A 24,081-nucleotide genomic window follows, 5' to 3' on the forward strand; every position below is an offset into this window, starting at 1 on the left:
TTTCCAGATATTTCCTTCATTTTTATGAAACCCATAATAAATCACTTCCTGAATTTGTGCACTCATAGACCAAACAGTCATGGAAACCCAAATCAGTTGAAATTAACAGTTAAAAGTATGTAACTGGTAGTTTTAAAAACCAAAGAATAATATTTACGTTTTTGCAAATTGGATTTTGTTACTTGGCTTAGCACACTCAGATACACTAATTTTCACACAGTAAGAACACACATGCAGGCACATGTGCATGCAAACAATACAGTTAATCAAGGTGAGGTAAAGGACATTTTTATGCTAATATGCATTTCCCAAGCTGAAAAAGAGGACAGAGGGAGGGGCATCTGAAGGAGAAATGAACCTATTCAAACAAATGAATCCTAATGAAGCTTCACAGACAAGACATTTGGAGTCGGTCAGCGTTGTGTGGGACAAGGCCGGGACTTCCCCACTGGAAAGGACTCAGCCCAAACTCCTGAAAGGAAGGGAGAGAAAAACAAGAGAACAACCCTGGAGAAAGTGAGTCGGGAGGAAGAATGGTCCAGTAATGAGAGAGGGAAACCAGAGAGAAGGGGGCCTGAGTTCAAGGTTGTATTCAGACTTAAGGATTGTCCCCCTGAAAGACCAAACACAGACTTCCTCAGGGTTTAAGAGCCTCTTTATCAGACTCAGGTCCATGTGAGTGTGTGTGTCTCTGGTGGTCCCGGGTTGGGTGGGAGATGGAGGGGGCACTCACAACAACATGCTGAATTCAAATTCAAATTGGCATATTCTCAGGCCTGGTTGTAAAAAAATGTCAGGCTAGGGAGGTGTTTTTATGGATAAAAGCTTCAACTGAAATGACCTAGAATGTAAATGTGGTGTGGATACATTTGTTATGCAGTATTAATTAACCTTCCTGCCTAATACGTTGGATTTGTGTATCCAAGGACAGAAATACAGTATCCAAGTTTTGTGGCTGCTTAAAAAAAGTGCTACAATCACACAAATTTACAATGTTTATAATTTTCTAAGAGGTGGTGACTCTGTGTTCAATCGCAGTTTAGAGCCAAGGTTTTCAAATGTTCCCAGTCCATATAAATTATCATTTCTTGAGGGCATTGGAAGCCAACGTTTTCCATCTGCTTAGCCACTCTGAAACAGCCTCTTCGAAAATTCCTATGTTTCGAAGAAATGTTGTGGACATTTATTGAACATCTGGGATGATGGAATCCAACGTTCATCATGTAAAGGATCTGGATTTGAAGATGTTATTTGTTACTGTAGAGGACAAGCAATTGGAAATTACTGATCACGTAAGATTGTCTCTTAATGAGCATAGCACTATTTAACCCAGTCTGCAGGTGAGGATCCCCCAACAACACCTCAAGCACCCTTAACGGCCAACTCAATCTCTGTTTCGTAGCTACTGGCCTTGATGGGTTTGACTTGTGCTTTCATTTGATTTCCTTGCAAGCTCTTGCAAGATTGCCAGACACCTCCAAATAACAACTTTTGATTCCTTGAGTGGCTCTTGGCCCTTTTAGTACAGTTACTACTTCCAACTGAGAGCTTGACTCTTGAACCAAACAGTTATAAGGGGAAAACCTGGGGTGCAGTTGTTCTCCATTGAATAGTAGTTAATAATGGAATTTGGGCAAGTTGTACGGTGTGTTTGCCAGTGACTATGGAGGCGGGGCAGTTAATGTCCAAGACTCTTCCACCGAAAATAAACCTGCATGAGGGAAAGGAGAGAAGGAGAGAGAAAGGGAGAGGAGGGAGGGAGGAGGAGGAAGGGAAGGAGCCTTTCAACGGGGACAGAAAGGAAAGAGTCTCCGTTTCAATGGAATAAAAACTGCGCAATTTCTTTAAGGGCTGCCTGCTCGGATCACGGTGGACCATTCCTCTCTATGAAATGGATATCAGTTGTGGTTTTGGATGATTAAGGTATCCGTGCCCATTGCCTCCCTTGCTGCCTTTGAGGCTAAAGAAGCTGGCGATTTTTTACCAGATGGTCTTCAGAGAGGGGAAAAGAGCTGTGCAATCGTGGTGAACGGCGATATGACTGTGCAGAGATGCAAGATCAGTGATGAGTCTGTCCGTCATGTATTGCCCATGGCCGAACACATCCACATTTTCTCAGCCTGGGCTGCGATCTGTCTGCGTATCCAGTGCTCCCCGTGTCGACGTTTGCACCTAAACGCGTTATGGGTGCTGAATGGGGTTTCATGTTTTTTGGGAGAGGGCTTTTAGGGGGCTGCGTCATCCGTGGCTGGGAAAGGAGATGGACTGCCTGGCAGATTTTCCACTATTACACCGTTTTAACATAGGGAGTCAGCACGGCACCTCCCCGGCAGATTTTGGATTGCACATAAAAGGTAAGCATGATGCCTAGTGTGACTCTTATCAGGCATACACGCTGACATGTGAGGGTCTACAGCCTGTATTACCTAATTGTAACAGGGGAACCAATGAGACTCCATTGAAAACAAGCTGAACTACAGTATCCTCATCCTGTAATAAATCTTAAAGGAAGCGATCAACATTACGGCAAAAATACAAGCCACTACCAGAAGGAGACACGGGTAAGTCCTGCAAACTCAAGATTTTGCCCAGCAGAAACACATGCATGTATATGAAAACATAAGGCTGTAATTTTTTCTGAAGGGGATGGTTTGATGGTATTATATAATTGCTCATAAGTGTGATCGGCTACACATCTCTTAACTTTACATGAATAGGGCCGATAAGTTTGAATACTGCAGCAGTTTCATATTACTGTGTTGCTGACAGCTGTTTCGTTTGTTCTCCCCAAATTCATATGAAAACTGATGTTGGTGATGTCATGTTTTTACGGTAAGGAAGGAATAGTTTACGGGAAGGTAGGTCTGGAGTTGGCGATGGCGCAATCGCCCGCTGTTGATCTCGGCTACACGTTTATAAATGCACAAAAAATGCCGTGGATCGTGTCCGTGGGTGTAAAGCGCATGGTGCGACTGTGACATTTTGCTGATTTGGGGCGAATCGCACCTCGCTGAATGAAATGCGGGCTCGCTGGTGTTGGAGAAAGGAGTGTCGCATTTTCTTTCAGAAATGTCATGTGGTGAAGTTGTGGCGGGTTCTCTACTATTTCCAGGAAGAGCGTTTGAATTTTCTTCCCTTGGATTTATGTTGTGTCTCCACCCCTCTCCTTGCTGTTCCCGTGGCACTTCGGACCGTTTGCCACTGGATGGCGAACCAGGACACTGAATTGGTTGCACTACACCTACTTCAGGACACGTACGGGATCCAGTTTTGCTCAAGAGCACTTAAGCGGGGTGGCAGTTCGCCTGCAGCAAGCCTTGGACCAAGGTCATCCAGTGACTATTACACTTAACTTTTAGATACTGGGCTAAAATGAACCAACACCGACATCAGCTAGACTTTAGACCTGATCATACTGATCCCTACTTCTGATGGCCTATCCACGGAGTAGTCCACTTATTTGAGGGTCACCTCCACGAGGCTAAGTACCGGCAATCCTGGAGCAGTTAGAGATTTCGGGGCTCCAGTGTGGTGAATCCAAAATCCCTGCGCAAGTGGTCCTGCCCTCTCGGCAGCTACCGGGCGAGCGCATCGCACTTGTGGCGCACATACAAACCCGTATTACACGGAACCAAATGGGGGTCCCTCATACTGCGTCCAAATTCCACATTGCGAAATGGTTTAAATTATTGATGTTACAAGAGTGGTTTGAGTTTGTTGTCTGCGTGTCCACACTGAAAGATCACAGACTAAAATCAACTTAAATATGTCAGCGGGAATAATAAATCTTCATTTTTGCGTGTGCTTTTGATCGACTGATGTCCCACAATGCAGTGCAAGTCGACGAGCTGCTCACAGCTGCAAGAAATTTAAACTAATTGTGGCCAGTGGCGAACTTGTCCGGCAAGAGGAAACCAAAAAAAAAATGAAAAATAAAAATAATAGACTTTTTGCAATTCAAATGAATGGTTAGCTTTATTGTTGCTAAACGCAAAAAACTGCAGCAAACGTTTCACCGCACACTTGCGAAGCTTCTGCTCAGGTACGTATGTAATTCTGGTCCGAGTGTGCGCCCAGCGGTTGAATGCACGTTAGGACATCAAGTCGGGTGGTCAGGTGTCGTGCTGGCCATTTGTGTTTGGGATGACCCACACATAGGCGGCTAAATTCACGGTTGAGATCAAACTAAAGACACGGTCCGCGTCGCAGCGTGAAGTAAAATTAGTCAGTGTTAACTATTGTGCCGAACCAGGACTGAAACACTATTGGCGTAAGTTGCTGTGAGCCTGACAGTTTCCCGGATTTTTCCGTTGCAAAGTTGTTTCCTGTCACACCGCTATGAAATGTAGCCAACTACAGTATAGCAGAGGAACATGGTATATGTGACAGTGGATTGACAGTGCCACTTGACTTCTTTTTTTACATGAAAATGCAGCCCTTATCTTCATTCTGAGTCATACAAACTGTGCACTGCATGCACAATTTGTATTATTCCCAAATACACGCTCAGTTACTGCCCCTTTCCCCTGCTCACATCTCACCTGTCTAATGTCTTCAAATGCCATCTGACTTGCCCGTCACTTTGGCTTGATCTCATCCTATATGATAGACATTTATTTTAGAAGACAAATCATTAAGCTATAAAGTCTTTTACCTAGATTAACATTGTCTACATACTTCATGAAAGGAATAACAACATGCCAACACTGAAGCAGTGCATCCAGTACCTCTTTTATCTTCTGTTGTATGCATGTACAATAATGTACAAAACTAATGTACATTGGATTTACAAATTGCTGAAGTGCGATAGTGTGTCTTTTCCTCTAGATGGCGACGCATTCGCAGTCCAACCCTGGTCTGCGTATGTCCTTTGTGAACAGCTGCTTCCTTCCCACAGTGTAGTGGTGGAAAAGCAGACGGTGGTCTCTCAGGATATGTTTTTTGTCTAAATATTCTCAATTTGACAAGTAGATGAAACCACTAAATTTGGTGCCATTGTGGTCTAAGTGTTACTCCCTAAATAGCCATGTAAATGTATGTGACAGACAGATTCTCTGAATACCTTCTCATATCGATGAATGTTTTCAGATGCAAATTCTCTGCCCGATTATTGCTTAATATTTTTTTTACCCCTGACCAGAAAGGTCACCATATGTTTTTCCTTTTCACAGAGAAGGAGTGAGGAACATGGCCGTGAATTGTCGCGCTGTGTTTGAAGAACCACCATTACCTGACTGAAGCCATAGGTGAAATGTCTGACTGGGTGTCTGACCTACTGGAGGCAAGAACGGGCAAACTTTAAATCAAAATCAAAGCCATGGTCTGGGATTGGAAAACGCTGTTGACATTACACAGTGATGGTAAGATGGACATAGACAACTAATAATTTAATGCATGATTGTTTTGTTTAAGAGCTGTGCTCGTACACATACTCACAATCATTACTTGATGCTGTTTTTTTTTGTTTTTTTTTTTTGGGGGGGGGGTCCGGTTTGTTAATTAGGATGGAAACAGGATAAGTTACTGCACCACTAACATTCCACCACGGCATATTCACTACGTGTTAAAACCCACTACTGTTTCCATTTCCTTTTGTGGGCTTTAAAAGGCACTAAACTATTTAACTGATAACATTTCACTCATAATTACAGTTGATTTTTTTTTTAATACAATTGCAATATATTCTATGACAATCACCATCAGGATTCATTAACATTTAAAGTTATCTCAGAAAAATCTTAGCTGCCGTACTGTGCTATTGTGCATCACAATATTGGTGTTCACCTGGTTTTCCCACCATACACTTGCAGCAGATAACTGATAACCAATGACAGCTGGCTAATTGGATTGATCCAATTGCTCCAGACCCGTTGTTTACATACTGACATAATTTTCCTGCAGGGGAGCCAACTGCATTTGGCTGCAAGCACCCACCTGCTCAGGTAAGACTTTTGACCTTTTACCCAGACTTTGATCTGCTTGCATGTGGCCTGCAGTGACATTGTCTGTCATTCCTGTTCTGTCTGTCCAGAAGATGTATGTTTCTCTGAGCTTCTTTCAGAACAGTGTATTGAAATACCCAAACAGTGGGTATGATATGTTCATGTGTAGCTTGTCTGTGATACTGTGTACTGTAACTGCCAACAGTTTAGTAGCATTCGTGCAGAAGTGGTGGAGACATAAGTAACCCTGCTCATCTGGGATCAGATCACTGTAGAAACATCTCTGAATTTTCCATCTCAGCCTTCCTAAGTGTTTGAGCAAAGCAAGAACACATAGGGGTCTTTGTCTTCTTTTCTCGTAAACTGCAAGCAGTAGAAAGGAAATTCCAATGATTAGCATTGTGTTGGACGATTTTTAATATAATAATATGGTTTTAATAGTTTTGATGCCTAAGGTGTGTTTGGGATATAGAGGCTACCTCTGTGACACAGTGTGTACCTTGCATGGTTTGGAACAGTCATTGTGACTAAGGATTTTTTTCTGAAAGAAGCGGTCAGCTAAATTTACTGACCCACACATTTAAAATTGTTTGCCTCCATTAAAGGTTTTCTTCTGTTTCTGTTTGTGCTGGCCTGAACATTATGAGCTATCAACCAGCTCTGCAGTGTTGGATCAAATTCATGACTTGTTGACCACAGAAGTTGTGTTAAAAATGTACCTCAGTTTTTTGTTGACGTGATTCATTTTCTGTTTTTATAGAGGGGTTGCCATTTTCACCACAGCTACTAATTGATTGCGATTGGGCCCAGAGCCAAGTGTGCGTGCACACATACAGACCTAGGTTTAGCTTTACACATTCAACACCCTTATTTACACAGACCTAACCTAACACCAGCTCTGTTTCATTTTCTCTCACACAGTCCTCAAACACGCTCTGACACACATCTCAAACACTGTTTTGATCTCTCCCTTTGGGGCAAAGACACACACACACACACTTTCTAATGCTGGTGTCTCCAAGGACCCTGCCCAGTCTCACACACCTGGGTTTTTCCATCACTTAGCCCGCTCAGCTTTATTATACACATTTACAGCTGGCCATGAATCAGATCCATCACACACATAAATGCACATACACAAATAAGTACAATCCTGCTTAAGACCAAGTTGACACCCTCCATTACAGATAGACACATACATATAAAGCACAGTTTGGCTGCAAGTCTTTCTGTAAGAAAGAGTCTTATTTAGTAGAAAGAAGGGAGAGAGGAAGGATTATTGAAAAGAAGAAATAGCAGCATGAAAATAAGAGCGTTGCTGTGATTATTGTAAGTCCTGGAGGAGGTTCAAACAGTACTGACCAAGGAAATACAGTGTATGAACGATTGCTGTAAGAGTTCTTTGAACCGTATTGCATAGACCAGGACTTCAGACTCAGGTCTATCTTATCGATGAATCAAGATAATACACTGAATAAAAACACCCGACTGACATGATGAAAAGACACATTCACATGTTGAGAGACTGGTCCTGTAAAGCTTGTTTTTAAGCAAGTCCTTTTCTAAATAATATGATGACCAGTTGTCTAAAACTGAAAGTACTATTTATCATTTTGCTGCCTTGTATTTAACATTATACTTATTATCTCATTATATTTTCCACTTCTGTTATAAATCTTGACAACTTTTTTGTAATACTATTTACAGTTTTTAAAGTGCAGAAGCCCTGCTTTACATATGGTAGTTGGTAGATATATTTATTCCATCCCTTGATTATGGTTTTTTTTTTTCTTTGGGGATATAAAAAGCCCTGAGAATGGTTTGTGGTAGTTTCTTACACATCATCTTTTGTTATTTGTTCCTTTCTCTTACACAAACAGCTTGTGGTCATACCTTATCGGTCATACCTGCTGTCATGTTGAAGGACTGAGTGTTAGTGAGTATTAATAGGTTTGTGTGAGAAAGGGAGTGTTACTTTACATTTTCTTCTTAAGCTGTAAGAGCTGAGTGCGCTGGCATCAATCAGCATAGCAACCATGTCAATCAGCTTGCATCTGTCTCTCACACACATCTGCACACTCTCACGCTTATAAACATGGTGCCTTGTGTCACCTTCCCTTTGGGGTTTCGATGTCATAGTGTATCTTATCCACTGTCATTATTAGCTTCTAGCTTTTTATTTATTTATTTATTTTTATATATACAGAGCTACAGATGAATTTTTTAGCTACATGTCCCAAGGCTATTACTGTATCCTGGTGGCCAAGTAAGATATGTTGTTTATTATGTACCCCAAATGTTGTCGGTTGAATCAGAGTCAGCCTTTTTGTGTGGCATTCCCCCAGTGTTTTTACAATTCCAAAAAGCCAATTCCAAAAAGAGCACCTTTACACAAGGGCTTTGATGTCGGTTGGTTGTATGTGAAATAATTCCATATGTTGCACCTGGGACCAGTGTTGTTTGGCCAGGGATCAAGTTTAAGACATGGTAGGTGAGTGGCATATGTTCAGCAGCAGAATTTTGCTTTGCAGATCAGTAGTAGTCCACAGTAAATCCACAGTCCTGGAGATGTGATGGAGGGAACAAGCCCTAAATTTAATTTTTAGAACAGTGATGTCATAGGAAGCTCAGATATGTCAAAAATAATGTTTAAAAGTGGTGTGACATTACTTTTTTACTGATTAAATGAAGTGAACTATTTACATTCTTATAAATTAACCTTTGAAATATGTAGGTGCAGGTGATATCAGTTTGTGAGTGTTCAGTGTAGGACAGGACAGCAAGATTTGGCAGCTGTTTTCCCATCTGCTTTGTCTATATCCTCCTCCTGTTTTCTCTTCTAAGTACTGCAGTCCATTTGCCTTCCACATGTGCCAGACATCCATGGAGGGAGCACAGAAAAGGATGTATGCTTTCAGAACGTTCAGTGGTGTTTTGAACAGTTCTAAGAAAATTCTTTTTTTTTTTTAATGTTAACTTCAGTCTATCGCCGCAGTAATGAATTGTGGATATTTACATAATAATAATAATAATAATAATAATAATAATAATAATAATAATAATAATAATGTTCTAGTCATTGTTCTCTGTCTCCCTCTATATGCTGCTGGTGTCAAATAATACCATATCTTTACAGAAGTGTGAGACCATCTTAGAACCTGACAGTGAAGGGCATAGGATAAAAAGAAAAAATGCTTTTGAATCAAATGAGAACAGAGCTGAAGGAAGGATATTGAGAGAGAGAGAGACAGGAAGAGAGGTGGTGAGAGCTGAGTCAGGATGCCTGAGGACGGCAGGAAGCAGTGGGTGAGGAAGAGAACAGGAAAGAGAGGGAGGGGGAGAGACTCGTGTTCATCCTCCTCCACCCACTCCTCCTCTTCTGTCGTAATCAGCGGTGTCATTGAGGGAGGAGTGGCGTAGCGAGGGAAGGAGGAGAGGTGGAGCTGACATCATCCACCTCCTGGAGGTCTGTGAGGGCGTATTACCAAATTCTCCATATTAAAGCTTTTAACAGTCACGTTTATGTCATCACAGGGCTTTTAATGCATTCAGAACAGCTGGCAGAGAAAAAAATCTCATTTAAGAGATGCTGAGTGCATATAAATAAAACTGGCTCTGAATAAGAATTAACAGAGAGAAAGGCAGGGACGGAGGAACAGATAGAGCTCAAGATAAGGGGAATGGAGAGATGTGATGAAAGAGGTGTGCAGAAAGAGAGCTCCTCTGCCTATCTGGTTATATAACTTTACTGTGAAAGAGGGCATTGGGTTTGTGTGTGTGCTTGCTTGTTTTCATGTGAGCTCTCTTTGTAGGCTCTGTGTTTTTGTGTTTGTGTGTAGGGGTGACAGAGTTTGCAAAGAGGAAGATTCCCAACATGCCTCCTGTTCTCTGCTGGGTTTGTTGTTTGGCCTGCATTAACCAACTGTCACAGGCCTCTGTTGGTATGCTGTATATTTGTGTGTATGTGCTTATAAGGTCTGTGTGTGTTGGTACATCCACCAGTGTGTGCATAACTACGTGTTTATTTGTGCAGCTATCTATATACTTTGTCTGTGTTGATATGTGCACCTGTGTCTAAGGCCCCTCAGTGGTTTTGGAGACAGTTGAGGGAGGTTAGATTGTATCAGATTAGTGCAAGGTGGTGATGATTTAAGAAAATGGAGGGATGGGGGGGTGCACTGATCCAATAATGATGGAGGGTAGGCAGTGGTGTTGCCTTTCAATGTGATACAACAACCGTCACCGCCAGACAACCAAAAACAAACCCATAGATGGGAAGAGCTGCAATATCTCTTAAGGAAAGCAAAAGTAATACAGTAAGTAATACTGTTGCAAACATGAATCATATCATGTGCCAGTCAGTCAGCTTTCTGTAGTTGTAGAAATACATCCAAAAATGTTTTTCCTGGTGCATATTCTGTGATTTGTCTCTATACTGGGGAAGTAGTGTTGCACAAAACGCCTAAAAAAAGAGATGTGGCTAAAAGCTTAAAGAGGCTTTAGTAGATAGTGGATGTGCATTTCTTTTGAAGAAAAAATGTAAATCTCACCAAATCCTAACTTCTCCCAACTCTCCCAAACCAAATCCCTTTCTTGAAAAAATCCAGTGCCAACGCCCCCTTCAAAGTGGAAACAAAAAAGAAAATCACTTCAGTCATAAGATGTCTTGTGTTGTGCTCTCTCACCCTCAGACCCTCCCTTCCCACTATCGCTCCCCTGCTCCTGTTCTGGCTTTCTGCCTCTCAGGTTTCTCCCCACCCCCCAGACCTCTACACTCCCGTGGCCCCCCTTTGACACCCTGTTACCCCCCATCCACCCCCTCACCCTCATTCTCCCGAGGGCAAGCCCGCAGCTCGCAGCCCTGTGTGCCTTCCTTCCCATCCCTCCTCCACCTCTGCCTCCCCCTGTCTTTGTGTTTGAGGGGCCAGCAAAGGGAGAGAAGACAAGGAGCCTGCAGAGGAGGAGAGTGAGACACAAGAGCTAAAAGAGAGGGATCCTATAGATCAGATGTGAAACTAGAGCTTGAAGCCTTTTTACATGCTCCTACTTGACTGATTGATTTGCACATTGAGTGAAAGCTTGCATTCACCTGCTGAAGTGTTGTCATTGTCCTTTTGTCCCTGTTTCATATAGATTTGAACAGTAATGTCCTGTGAACAGCAATGTAGTATAGAGATGAATACACGTTTTGTCACTATTTTACTTACTTCTAGTGTACTGTTGTTGTTGTTGTTGTTGTTGTTGTTGTTGTTGTTGTTGTTAGTTTATACTTGTTCTTTTTGCTAATTCTCGTCATTTGAATTAATGGGTTTGATTGGTGTTACTATAATGTATACTGTAGTATGACTCAACCAGTTTCTTTTGAAAAGAGAGCAACTACTGGAAATACATTGGTGTGTTAACTTGAATTGTCCCTATATGTCATTTTCAATTCTGTTTGTCCAATTTCGTTTTGTCTGGCCAAGGCTGACGATGCAAAGGATTACACAATCAGAGAAAAATTGAAATGCCTGAATCAAAGTTGGGATGATGCAGGTTTTCAAGTTAAGTGTTTTTTTTTTTTTAATTGCACAGCATAGTCCACTTTTAAGCCTTTGGAGCCCACGACTTCTGCTTGCTTTACATGCTACACACAGCACATCACAAAACAACCTCGTCATGTCCTGTCCATTTTTGGATCACTGTGGCTGACCACTCATCCAGCCTGAGAAACATGCATATGAATCCCATTAATCCAAATTTATGTGACAGTATGAAAGATTAGTGATGCTCATATGTTGATCAAAGCTAGAAATGTTGATATTTGCTACATGTTTTACATAGGCAAATGAACAGTTACAATGCAAGGACAGAGAAACCCAGACAGGAAGCAAAAATTGATAGTCTGTAGTATAGTACCTGATTTTTCAGTTTCGTCTGAATAATTTTCAAAGTTTGTAAAATAGTAAAAGTTACGTTTTAACTGCAACATTTGAACATTTCACACCACATATAGGAATATTGTGTTTTTTGTGTTTCATGGCAGCCTTATATATGTTTCTGGGGAAAAAGACTAAAGTTCTACATTCTTTAGCCACAGAATAGCTTTTCATAGTTAAGCTGACTTGTTTTGACTTGCATGTTGAGCTTCTTTATGGACTGTGTAGTGCTTTCTAATAGTAATATTAAACACGTACAGTACACATACACACACAAAATTCTAAAAACCGGATGTCAATGAGGCCCACAGAATACTACATGCTTTAGGATTATTTTGAAGCAGACACGCACGAGTATGTACAATAAACACACATTTTCCACTTTTGCAGAAGGTGTCTACGGTGTGTACATAGCACTGACATGTCATGTTTAACTTTAAAAAAAAAATGCATACACATGGTATTTTCCAAACATACAGCATCTGCATAGAACTGCACAAAAATGTTGTTAGTGTGCCCTGTGTAGAGCAATCGCACGTTGTACACACACAGAGCTGAATGGCCTTAATAAACCTATAGACAAGCTGTAGTTAAAGGGATATAAATCCAGTGTATCTGTGTGTATTTACAGTATGTTCCAGAGGGACTAAATACGGGGCAATATAAAGCAGTACAGACAGTATACAGTATACCTATATATGCAGTATATAATTTAGGGCAATGATAAAAGTGCCATTGCATAGTAAAGACCTACATTCACAAGCAACATCCTTGCTTACATGACCTTACTGAGTTAGTATAACTTGTTTAAAAAATAATGTGTGAAAAGGAGATGGTTATTTCTTAGAATTATTTTGCAGGACTACAGAAACACTTGAGGTAATCAGTTCTAGAAGTCAGACCTCAAGTAGCCCGTTATCACCTATTTAAAAAAAAATAAAAAAAATAAAAAAGGTTCTGAAAGCTGTATCAAAAATCATATTCACAACCAATGAACACAGCGTCACACTGCTGCACAGGTCATTGAGTTCTGACAGTGGAAATGGGCCATTATGTGACTAAGAGGGCTTTAAGGTTAGTGTATTCATTAACTAAAGATGGTGACCAGACACTGAAGGCGTCATTTACCTACTGACCTACCTAAGTGTCTCACAGAGCTGCCAGCAGATAAACAACACACACACAAATATAAAAGAGTGACATGTGAGCACATGTGGGACTGAAACTGATTAGGCGTGTGAGAGTGTAAGAGAGCAAGTCAGTCAGGCCGGCATGTGAATGTACAGTTGAATGTGTTAATAAGCTTGTCTCAGTATGTGTACATGCATTATGCATTTACTGTCCAAAGACCCACAGCAACACACATGCATTTTTAAAACCCAGGAAACAGAAAGGTAGGTCACGCTGGGTGCATTTGCTTGTGTATCTGTGTGTATGTATGTGTGAAATCAACTTGCAGGGAGTGCATGCTCAGTAGGAGAGTATATTCCTGGAAAGCCAGCTGCCACTCCTGTTATCACAGCTAACTCGATTAGAGGAGCTTCGGCTGCCAAGCCCTCTACTCTGAGAGCTGCAACACGCACACACACACTCACACACACACACATTGGAGGACCCCTACTCTAGATTTAATTAAATCAGCCAAAATAAAGTGCATAAAATTTCCAACAAACCCTACATCATAATCATTATAGATTTATTGTAGCTTTTGCCAATAAATCTCCATCAGTAACATGTATATGTTATACCGATAATATAAAAGCTTTCTCAGACGTACCAAAGCAGAAGGGCTCAGCCCAGCAGTATTCAAGGGAATGAAAAAGAAAACCTAGCTTGGCTAGCCACAGTGACCATAAAAATATATAGGTTAATTGTTTACAATACATTTCAGAAACATTAAACCATGAAAAATGACTTCAGTCTTCAGGAATGTCTGGTGTGCAGGTCTTTAAATTCATTGTACCCAATGTAGCTTCCAAGATGGCATCCTAATATGTACTTTGAAAACCATTAATAGAAAACAGCACTTTGCTAATGTAGTACCAATTAACCGCAGAAATGTCAGTTAGGCAGCCAGCCTTTCATGTGAGGTGCTGACCTTTCCCACTGATCATGCTAATCATTGATCACTTAGATAAACACAGGCAACCCTAAGAGCCCATTATTGCCCCTCCCAAAGCCTTTCTATGGACGGCAGTTATAATTAGGCCCCAGGGTAATTGGCTGACTAATTGCTGTTGGTGGGATACATACATCGCCTATTGTCAAACCCAAGGGGAAACTCTGCTATTACTTTTAATTACCTGCTGTTAAGTTTTGACAACTGCCCCCGAGTGCTGTTTTTGGAGCTGATGGTTATGTTTCATCTTTTGGGAGAGGAAGGCATACTGGATATCAAACTCCTCTAGTGTGGTCACTGCCACAATGGCCCAGATGGATCGCGTCTGTAGTTACACACACACACACACACACACACACATGCTCCCAAACAAACACACACACACAGTGGGGTGAACAGACACACTTCTCTTGGCGTCCTCTGTTCACTGGCTTTTTAGGCAGCAGACCCATTCATCTTGCGTCTGTCTGTAGAGGAGCTGCTAGTCATTGTCTCTCGTTCTGCTTTTTCTCCAGCAGCCAGTCTGCCTCATACTCTCTCTCTACCTCCCTCACTACTTCTCTCTTTGTCTTTCTGCCCCCCTCCATCTCTCTCTTCCTGTCTTTATATCTTTGGTACTCTCCCTCCCTCTCTCACACCCTTTATATATATCACGCCGCACTGAGAGAACAAAGAGGACATAGCTAGTTAAGTTTGATGTTCAGGACTCATCTCACAAAGCTAGTTTCTCCGGTGGAAAAGAATCACTTGAACAGTTATTAGTGTTTTAAGTAATATAGGGGGCTAAGAACCTAAAACAGAGACCTGCTATGCAGCCTGCTCTAGCCCTTCAGTAAATATCAGCTCGTACAACACCCCCTAGTATTCATTATAGTGTGGATACTAGCACAATGAAACTAAACCGTTGATACAGTCCTCAGATTACACTGTATTTATGTAAAAAAAAAAAAAAAAAAAAAAAAAGTACTACATTAACCAGTTGTACTGAATGTTGTTTTCACCATGCAACATCATAAAAATGTTAATTTCCATCCATCTATCTTCAATACGCACTTATTCCATTTCGGCAATTTGGGTGTTGTATGTGCGGCTACCAGTGTAACCAGTCGTACCACTTCTTCTTTTATGGGTCTCTTTGTAACCATGTTGTTTAGAAACTGTTAAAATACAGTAATCATAAATTACAAGTAGGATTAATCATAACTTTCAGTGGGTCACTAAAAATGTTTATTCAGCCCTTTTCATACACAGAAGCTGCAACAATACCAAAAAAAACCCTACCTTACACAAATATTTGAAGACAGTATTCAATGGACATTGAGACAATGTGATGCTGGATTTATAGTTAAGAGGTTGTAGTGTAGCTTCCACCATAGGCTATACTGTACGTTATGCCATAGCTGATGTGCATCTCCTCATAAATATGAGAGGAGATATAAGAGGAGATTGGAACAGAGATACCCCTTGGATACCAGAAGAGCTGTGATTGGTCAGCCCAGGCTCTTTGTGTTTTTCCTTACAAGCGTCTGAAGCTGGTGCAGATTGTTGATAGTCAAGACAACATTACGGAAGAGAATACTCAGTAGTTTTTTCTTTTTCTGTGTCACACAACTAGAAAAAAGCCACTGCAAACCTTCTGCTCATCTCAATTGTCAGTTTCTATCGTGAATGAAAGAACATAAGCACAATAACAATACCATGGCAGTAGTCTTATTCTGTCACGTGACAGATCTTCCCATTGTCCCTCCTATATCAAAAAGTTAATGAAAGGATGTAAACAAAATAGCTGTGGGGAAAACAATTAAAGCACAACTGCCAAAGCTAGTTTTACAGAAACACAATTTGAGGTCCTTTTCAAACGAGATGGCAACATGTACTGTAAGATTGCTAGAGCATTTACAGAGTACATGTACATGTGAGAAAGGAGCTTCACATTAACGCTTCCCCTTCCAACTCTGAAAGTGAATGTGAGGGAGGACTGTAGGGATGGTTTAGTTTAATTTGACGATTGGATGTGACAATGGGTTCTTCTCCTTTGGTATGAGTGTCAGTGCATACTAATCAGAAATATTTCCTGGGTTGTCTGTTGGATGAACTCACATTCCAGCTCTTCAAAGTGCTTTACTGTTTTTAACGCTTAGACACATTCAATTACACATGTACAGGTGTGGAGACGCAGCAGAGTTAGCTGAGTTAGCCTGTCCATGTGAGTTTTGCTTATATCTCAGGTGTTTTCAGACTAATTGCTTTGGCCTGAGCTCATCATCAAGGTTTGATCAACTTTTTACTGTTTTTTTGTTTTGTTTTTTTTAATTTATTGTGTGTGTGTGTGTGTGTGTGTGTGTGTGTGTGTGTGTGTGTGTGTGTGTGTGTGTACACACTACACAGGCCACATCCAGGGCCAAGAACATGGTTGTGTTGCCATGGTGAAAATGAAATCCAAAATGCAGAGTTTGCAAGGAAAGCCTTGATTGGCTGAGGAGCCGTGCATGGGATTGTGATGCGTGCTGTCAGCTGGCCAATGGGAGCAGGCTGGGCCAGGGCTGTTGCTAAGGGGAGTAGCCTGGAATGGAGTCAGCTGGGTTTTCTCTCTCTCTCTCTCTCTCTCTGAGTCTCCTAGTCAGTTTCTGGCTTGCTCGCCCAGTCTCTCCTGCTGCTCGGTCTGCCTTTGCCCTCACTGACTCCTTCTCTCCCTCCCTCCTGTCTCCCCATTGCTCTTCCCCTACATTTTTTTTCAGTCCTACACGTGCAAAAGGGGAAAGAGCACATGTTGAAAAATTCACTGAATATTTCATGTAGCTTGCTGTGTGGGGCCGGGGCCCTATTTAGAGACACCCTGCACATAAAGTGGTGTGTGTGTGTGTGTGTGTGTGTGTGTGTGTGTATTTTCCTGCATGCATGGAAGTTTTCATTGTTTGTCTGTTAATTTTATTATGTGCGTTTTCTGAGAATGCCCATCTGTCTGGGCCTTTGTTACTATTTTCTTATTTCTTTGTACCTTTCTTTATATGCTTGTGCTCTCGTGTATTTATACTGTGTTTTATGTCTCAGTGTTTGTGTCTTTCTGGTCTTTTAGGTGTGTGAAGGGATTGTATATCTTTGTGTGTATTTCATGTCTGTGGGCTTGTGTCAGGGAGTTCTCTTGGGACTTGCGGCTCTCCAGCTGAAGTGGGGTGTGTTTTGAATGGGAGCCAGGTACTGATGGGCACGCGTCTAGTGTCACACAGGGCTGAGCCCCCGCCACCCTCTTAGTACCCCAAACCCAACTGCTTGGTTATTACCACCATTTGCTTCACACCCTTTAACTTTACCCTGCTGACCATAATTGCTTACCCCTCAACTACAAGTTTCTTTGAGTCAGTGTATTAAAAAAAGGTTTGCTACAGCAGCAAGTAGTAGCAAGATGTAATTAGTGATAAAGGAATACTAAAAACATAGTAAATGGGCATTTTACCACTACAAAGCATGGCAAACTAATCACTTAGACTAAGAATAAATCAATAAAAAAATTAATTCAATTTGAAATATTCGAAATAATAAATTATGCAAAACAGAAGAATCCATATTTTTTAAGCGTAAATCCTTACCTTCCATATAAAAGTGTGGCTTCCTCGATGTGTAAGAGTCTTGGATATACAGTAGAGGGTAGCTAGTCCCAGTCTTACATGTCAGTGACTTGTTTCAGCTCGTTGCTGATGATTCCTGTAATGCATTGCTGTATGTGCTTTAGTGGTTGCCATGCCAATTCTTGTACTACCAAGGTGTAAGTTAGTGGTCTTTGTTGAGGTTTTTTTGTTGTTATTGTTGTTGTTTTTTAATAGTAGTTTTTCATGTAACCTGGACAACAGCTTTACTGATATACATACACAATACATAAGCTCGGAGCTGTCCATTTCACTAACATCACTTTCTTTGCCTCCAGTACCATTGTGTGTGTTAATTACTCACATTCTGCATAGGAGTAGGCTGAAGTATTGCGTGTGCATCCACTCATGAGAGTGTGGGTTAGCATAAGTCACATAGAGACAGCGTAAATTATTTATTTATGACACAGTTGCTGGGTTAGTTGTCAACTGTCAGACTTTATTTCTGTAGCATTTGATTTGCATGAGTTGGTCTCCAGGCAGTGCAAGTTGAGTTTAATATCTAGATGAAGCTAGATGAATGAGGATATGTGAGGTACTGTACTGAGTCTATTTATACTCAGTGATTGTCAGTGATCAAACTTCGCCGGGAGACAGCAGCCACACAAAGAATTGCCTTTTTTGTTCAGTTTTGGAAAGGCGAGAATACTGTACGTCACCCGATAAGTCGACAGAAGCAGAAACAAAGTATCCGCTCTGTCTAGATATTTTCTGTTCCCACCCCCCGGTTCCTTCCTCCTCTCATTTCCTCCTTCCACACTTCCTGTTTCCTGGCGCTCATCCTGTCTTTGTTCAGCTTTCTCTCTCATGCGGCACATTTTTTCCTTCCGCTGTCATTTCTTGCATTTTTTTCCCCCTCCGTGTATGTGTGTAATGGATCTATTGTGCTGACAGGGGAATCACTGAAGTGAAGCTTCCTACTTATGAATCAAACTCCACTAATAGAGCATGGCTGCCTTTGAGATGACATAACACACACACACACGCACACATACACACAGACACCATGGCTGTCCCATAGCCCCCAATCATTCATTCATAATAATCTTCACAATCAGCTATTCAGAATGAGTGATGGAGGGAGAAGGGGTATGAGTGAAAAATTGGGAGGAGGGAGAAGGTACCCCTCACATACTTAATCTGAAAACAAAGCAATTACAGGCATTATTAGTCGTGTGTGTGTGTGTGTGTGTGTGTGTGTGTGTGTGTGTGTGTGTGTGTGTGTGTGTGTGTGTGTGTGTGTGTGTGTGTGTGTGTGTGTGTGTGTTTGTTTGTTTGTTTAAAGATGAGATCAAAAGCAGAAGTCCCAGATGGCTCTTAACTCTCCAACTGGTTTCATTTGGGTTATCACCCTGGTCCTCTTATTGATACTGGGTGAGTGTATTTGTGTGTTTATATATGTATATGTGTGTGTTCCCTCTATGCAAAAAATATTGACATCCAAATATAAAAAATAACAAAGAATGAGCCTAAAGCAATGCTTCAGTAAACATAGGTGTGTTTTCAAGAAAACCACACACGTGCAAGTTTTCCAACTCTGTAATAATGGAAAACATTATACACATGTGCATGGGCACACACTCAGAAAGTTTCCTAGTGTGCACTTGTGCAGTTAGTGGGACTTACTGAAAGAGAAGCAAGCAGTCAGCCGCTGTGTGAGAGTTTAAAAATAGCAAGAACTCACACATTTACACACACACACTCAGCTTGCAGATCAGAAATAGAGGAAGCAAAAAGCATCTGAGTGGATGAGCCCAGTCTCTTTCCCTTTCCTTCTCTTTTTTCCTCTTTTTTTCTTTTTCCTTCTTTGTCTCATCTGTGCTTTTCTGGTTTTTTCTTTCTCTTGCTTGCTGTACACTCTGTCTCAGACAGAAAACAAAGAGAAAGAAGAGAAGAAAGCAAAGAGGTAAGACAAAAAATGATTGTGAGCAAGAAAGAAGTATTAAAATTAATCATCTTCATCACTGCAGCATCGTGTGCATGTGTTTGGGTCACGCACGTGCAGGTGCCTTCTATGTGTGTTCAATAGCAAAGTCTGCATATATTGAAATGTCTGTGGCAGATAGTGACGCTGAGACTTAGGATGAAGGAATTTTAGTATTCTCTCTGCTTCACAGGGTAAAATTTAGACGGATGTAGAAAAAATTAGGTTCAAAAGGAAGGAAAAACTGAAAGAGTAAAAGATTGAGTGAGAGGGTAGAGCCGGTGTCATGGTGAACAACAGAACATACCATTACTGCCAGTATTTATCTGTTTACACACAAGTTCCTTCCACCACCCGTGTGTGTGTGTGTGTGTGTGTGTGTGTGTGTGTGTGTGTGTGTGTGTGTGTGTGTGTGTGTGTGTTCCATGCAGTCCAGTGGCAGTTCTTCATCACTCCTCCACCCCTCTCCCTATGTGTGGAGGGATAAGAAGTAGAAATTTGATGTCAGAGACGATGAGAGAGAGACACAGGGAGGAGAAAGATGAAAGCGAAGGAGAGAGAGAGGAGATGATTATGCAGTTTAAGATAATGCTGGCTTTGAAGAGAGGGAGCTGCAGGGAGATAAAGAAAGAGGAAAGGAACAAAGACGAATTTTCGTTCTCTATTCCTTCACCTGCACGATGTCTTTCTCCATTTCACTCTTATTTTTCTAGCTCTCTCTAGCTGTGTCTGTGAAGTATTTTTTCATCCCTGACTTTTCTGTCTGACAGCCTGTGAAAATGTGAAACTAAATTTTAAAATAAAAGTGTAGATGGCAATTCTTTCTTTATCAAAGAATGTCAGTAAAAGGAAAAACTCCAAATACAAGTGCAGGCAGATCAAACAGGATGAATTGCTCACTCTGACTCAGATTTGCTGCCTTTGATGTGCTGCTGAAAATATCACAAGTTCAACTGGACATGAATGAGACAACAAAAGAAGTAAATACTGTAATGCTGTGGAGGTGGATGTTTTTCCATTACATCTGAGTTGCTGAGATGTGATATTTAGGGGGCAGATTCAGACACTGATACAATGCTAAATTGACCTTGTAAAGATTATTATTAAGAGAAATAAGTTTTCAAAGCACAAAAGCATCATGGGAAGTAGTAATTCAGTGCTAAAGGCAGCGAGTGGTCTGACAGGACTTCCATACAGGACATGTGTATGTGATGAAGGTCTGCTGAACACGTGTTCAACCTGTGTTAGACACATTCATATGAGAGAGCTGTCATCGGTTAATCTTAGGTTGACACCATTAGCAGACCTCTAGTGTGCCAAAATTGCCAAATAAAGTTTCCTCTTTTTTTACACTTGCTCAGACTCTCTCGAAACCCCACACATGCACATTTTTATCTCTCTTGCTTGCTCGCTCTCTCTTTTCAAGAGGACAATTACTGTCTTTTAAATGTCAGTATCATGAAATTATATTGACCAGTTGCACTATGTTGGTCTGGGCAGGGCATGAGTCTGACTGTGAAATACTGCATGTATTTCTCAAATTTTGACATTTGAAGATATAAAGTTTACTCTAATAGCAACAATAGAGCCAACTGATGGGCAATAAATCAGCTGAAACATACTTCTATATATCGAATATACATACTAAATCAAAGTCTTGGAATGCTCATTCTTCCTTCTTTGCATTGTGGCTGCAACACTAAGCATCACTCCACTGCTTAATGTTTTAAATTCAAACAGGCACCAAAAAAAATCACTCTTTTTTGCGTCTGTTTTGTTATTATTTCCAACCACGCACTTAGATGTTGCCTCCAGCTATACTGATGAAATTCAGTATAAAAGTTTAGCTACTGTAAGTACTTGAAGGCAGTGGTGATCAGGCTCTCTGTCACACCAGTGTGTCTCATCAAATGTGTATCTGTATGAGTTCATACCATACAGTAGGTATTGTCAGTCTGTGCGTAGGTGAAAGACCAAAAGACAGACGGTGTTACCGTTTCTTATAACAATGTGAGAGACAGGATATCAGAACAAGCTTCTCATTAAAGTTTCCTTTGCTGTTTCCTTTAATCACATACTTGTCGTGGTGAAATACAGTGACAGTGGATATGTAGGTTGGACAAAGGCATATTTTGTATTCAGACTTTTATACTAAGTAGCACAAAATTCAAATTTAAAGGAAGTGGCCAGGTGTTGGTATTTGTCAGCTTCTGCTCTGTCCTACTCTGTACTTAAGACTTTCCATTCGTCTCAGGGTTGAATGAGGTTTTGTTTTTTTTTTTTAGATGTAGGAAGTGAGTATCTCTACTTCTATCTTATGTATATGCAAAATCATGTTTCATTTTTTGTGCAATAACAAACGTTTTGCATGAAGTTTGACAAAACCGGCTTTTAGGAACCTCTCTCCTTTTTTCTCTCCCAAAACTCTACTTTTTCAGTCTCTCAATCTTGTTCTGTCCCTTGGATTTGACCTCTCAGCCAGTGACCTCATCAGTAAGGGACTTGTTTGGGGGAAGGGCAGGGTCAGGGGTGTGTGTGTGTGCGTGTGTGTCTCTGTGTTTGTGTGTGCATGACCCTGATGGGGCCCCTAGCATAGTTCGATTAAGGTGGGGGGGGTGCAAGCAGGGAGGGTTCATATGGGCCCACCAAACTACCGCCATTTTAGGATTCTCTCCATTGCTTGCTGTGTGGCTGCTCCGATCTCAGATCTCATGTCCCCTTGTGTGTGTGTGTGTGTGTGTGTGTGTGTGTGTGTGTGTGTGTTGCAGTGTCCGTATCTCCTGTCCATTCTCCTCCTGGCAATCTCGCAGGTGGACAAGACAATCACTCATTCTCATCTCTCTTTCTCCCTCTATATAATTCTCTGTCTGTCTGTGTGTCTTCTATCCCTCAACCCCTCCCTGCCTCCCTGCCTCCCTTTCAATTTCTTTATCCTCCTCTTCCTCCTCTCCCCTTTCCCGTCTCTGCTCTCTCATCCTTTTATTCTGTCCCACCCTCCCTGCCTTCCTCCCTTTCTCCGGTCAGGTGAGAGGGAGGTGAGGGAGGAGGAGTATTAGCCTCACTGTCTGGAGCCAGTGGTAACCTTATATCTCAAAACAGAGAGACAGAGAGAGGAAGGGTTGGTAGTAACTTGAGCTTTGGTGATTGTAAATTCAACACAGAGGTCGTTTTTGTAGACACTGGATATGAGTGAATACACACACACACATTCTCCTGTGCCAAAATGTATGTATACATCCAACAAACACACATTTGAAAAACATATTTTCTTCCCCCTATCAGTGATGTAATCCCAGTGCAGGGTCGCCGTGGCGATTGTCCTCTCCCATCCTCTGTAAACAGAGGGCTCTGAGGTTTATGGCTGATTGGCTTGTCAAGGTGGCTGAAAATGGAGTTTAGTCAGCTCTGTGCCCTCAGGCTGTTACATGCTCTAACACACACCTGCACACAAATGTACATACAGTACATGTACTCCACCCAGATAGACATGCTGGAGGAAGGATGAGACAAGGAAAAAAAGAAATGGGGAAATTGATTCATTAAGGGTGGAAACAAACAAAGCAAAGAGGTGGAGGACTTGGATGTTTCCGTTTGGAAACACAGGAGCTCAGTTTTGCTATTGCTGCTAATGCTTTCATGGCTGGTGAGGATTATGCACTATTACATTATTTCAAACCAAATAATACATCTTTTCAGCATGTTTTAAATGGATGAAACTATTGTTTGTCAGTTGTTGGAAGGTTTGTTCAGAGCTTGGCCTTGTGTCTTATAAGCAGTCATATCAGTGAATCGACTTCATTCAAATGTGTTCATTAGAAACAGGAAAGGGAGAGAGATAAAGATGCATAACAGAGACTCTCAGAGGTGAAAAGAAATAGAAAAGGAGACAGAAATGAGAACAGAAAGCATTGTGTAGCTCTGAGAAATCTACAAAAGAGCCAGAGACTGACATAAGGGAGGTTTCAATGGGTTTTAATCAGTCATAGCGAGTGATGGTGAAACAGTGTTCATTGGTGAGTGGCTCTGGGCTGAATGCTGCAGTTGTTTTTTTTGCCTTCAAGTTTTTTTTCACTGAATACTGATCTTTTTTTGGCCTCTGATGCAGACTTTTGCATTTCACATTTTCATTGATTGTATAATGTGAAGTTTAGAAAACTTGGTCCAGTTTCTCAAAGACTGGCCAGCTCGTCCTGATCCATTGAGTTGGTTTGATTTGTTGCCCAGCTGGACACGCTGGCCTTATTCTTTGATACATGAGGTATTTAGAACTGAGTTGATCAGATTTCATTGGCTGAGTTAGAAGGATAAGTTACAACATAATATAAATACACACTGATGTGCACACAACTGACTGCATAAAATCATGAATTGCGGTAATATTGGTTGGCCCAATGATTCAACAGCTATTTTGCTTCACAAGCACAATTAACCAATAGTGTTTTAAGTGTTTTTATTAGATCTTGTCTTCTACTCTGTTGCTAAGTGCTTTTAGTTCTTTCTGTACTAAAATTTCCACAGATAACCTGTTAATAAA

At 41.2% G+C, this 24,081-nt stretch overlaps 1 protein-coding gene across 7 annotated transcripts in view; it reads left to right on the plus strand.

Moving 5' to 3' along the window:
• Positions 1 to 1,797: 1,797 nt before the first annotated feature.
• kdm6ba (lysine (K)-specific demethylase 6B, a) overlaps positions 1,798 to 24,081 on the plus strand; it is a 102,525-nt gene continuing 80,241 nt past the window's right edge. For 2 of the 7 annotated variants that reach the window (XM_040141393.1, XM_040141400.1), the window contains exons 1-3: positions 3,962 to 4,042; positions 5,172 to 5,360; positions 5,902 to 5,942. The gene's annotated coding sequence lies outside the window, so the exon portion shown is untranslated. Of the gene's footprint in view, positions 2,355 to 2,399; positions 2,562 to 3,264; positions 3,328 to 3,961; positions 4,043 to 5,015; positions 5,035 to 5,171; positions 5,361 to 5,901; positions 5,943 to 24,081 lie in introns of those variants that run through there. The other 5 variants (XM_040141396.1, XM_040141394.1, XM_040141395.1 and 2 more) reach the window with 5 other exon arrangements.

The sequence above is a fragment of the Xiphias gladius genome, chromosome 12 (genome assembly GCF_016859285.1).
Source record: "Xiphias gladius isolate SHS-SW01 ecotype Sanya breed wild chromosome 12, ASM1685928v1, whole genome shotgun sequence".
Lineage (NCBI taxonomy): Eukaryota > Metazoa > Chordata > Actinopteri > Istiophoriformes > Xiphiidae > Xiphias > Xiphias gladius.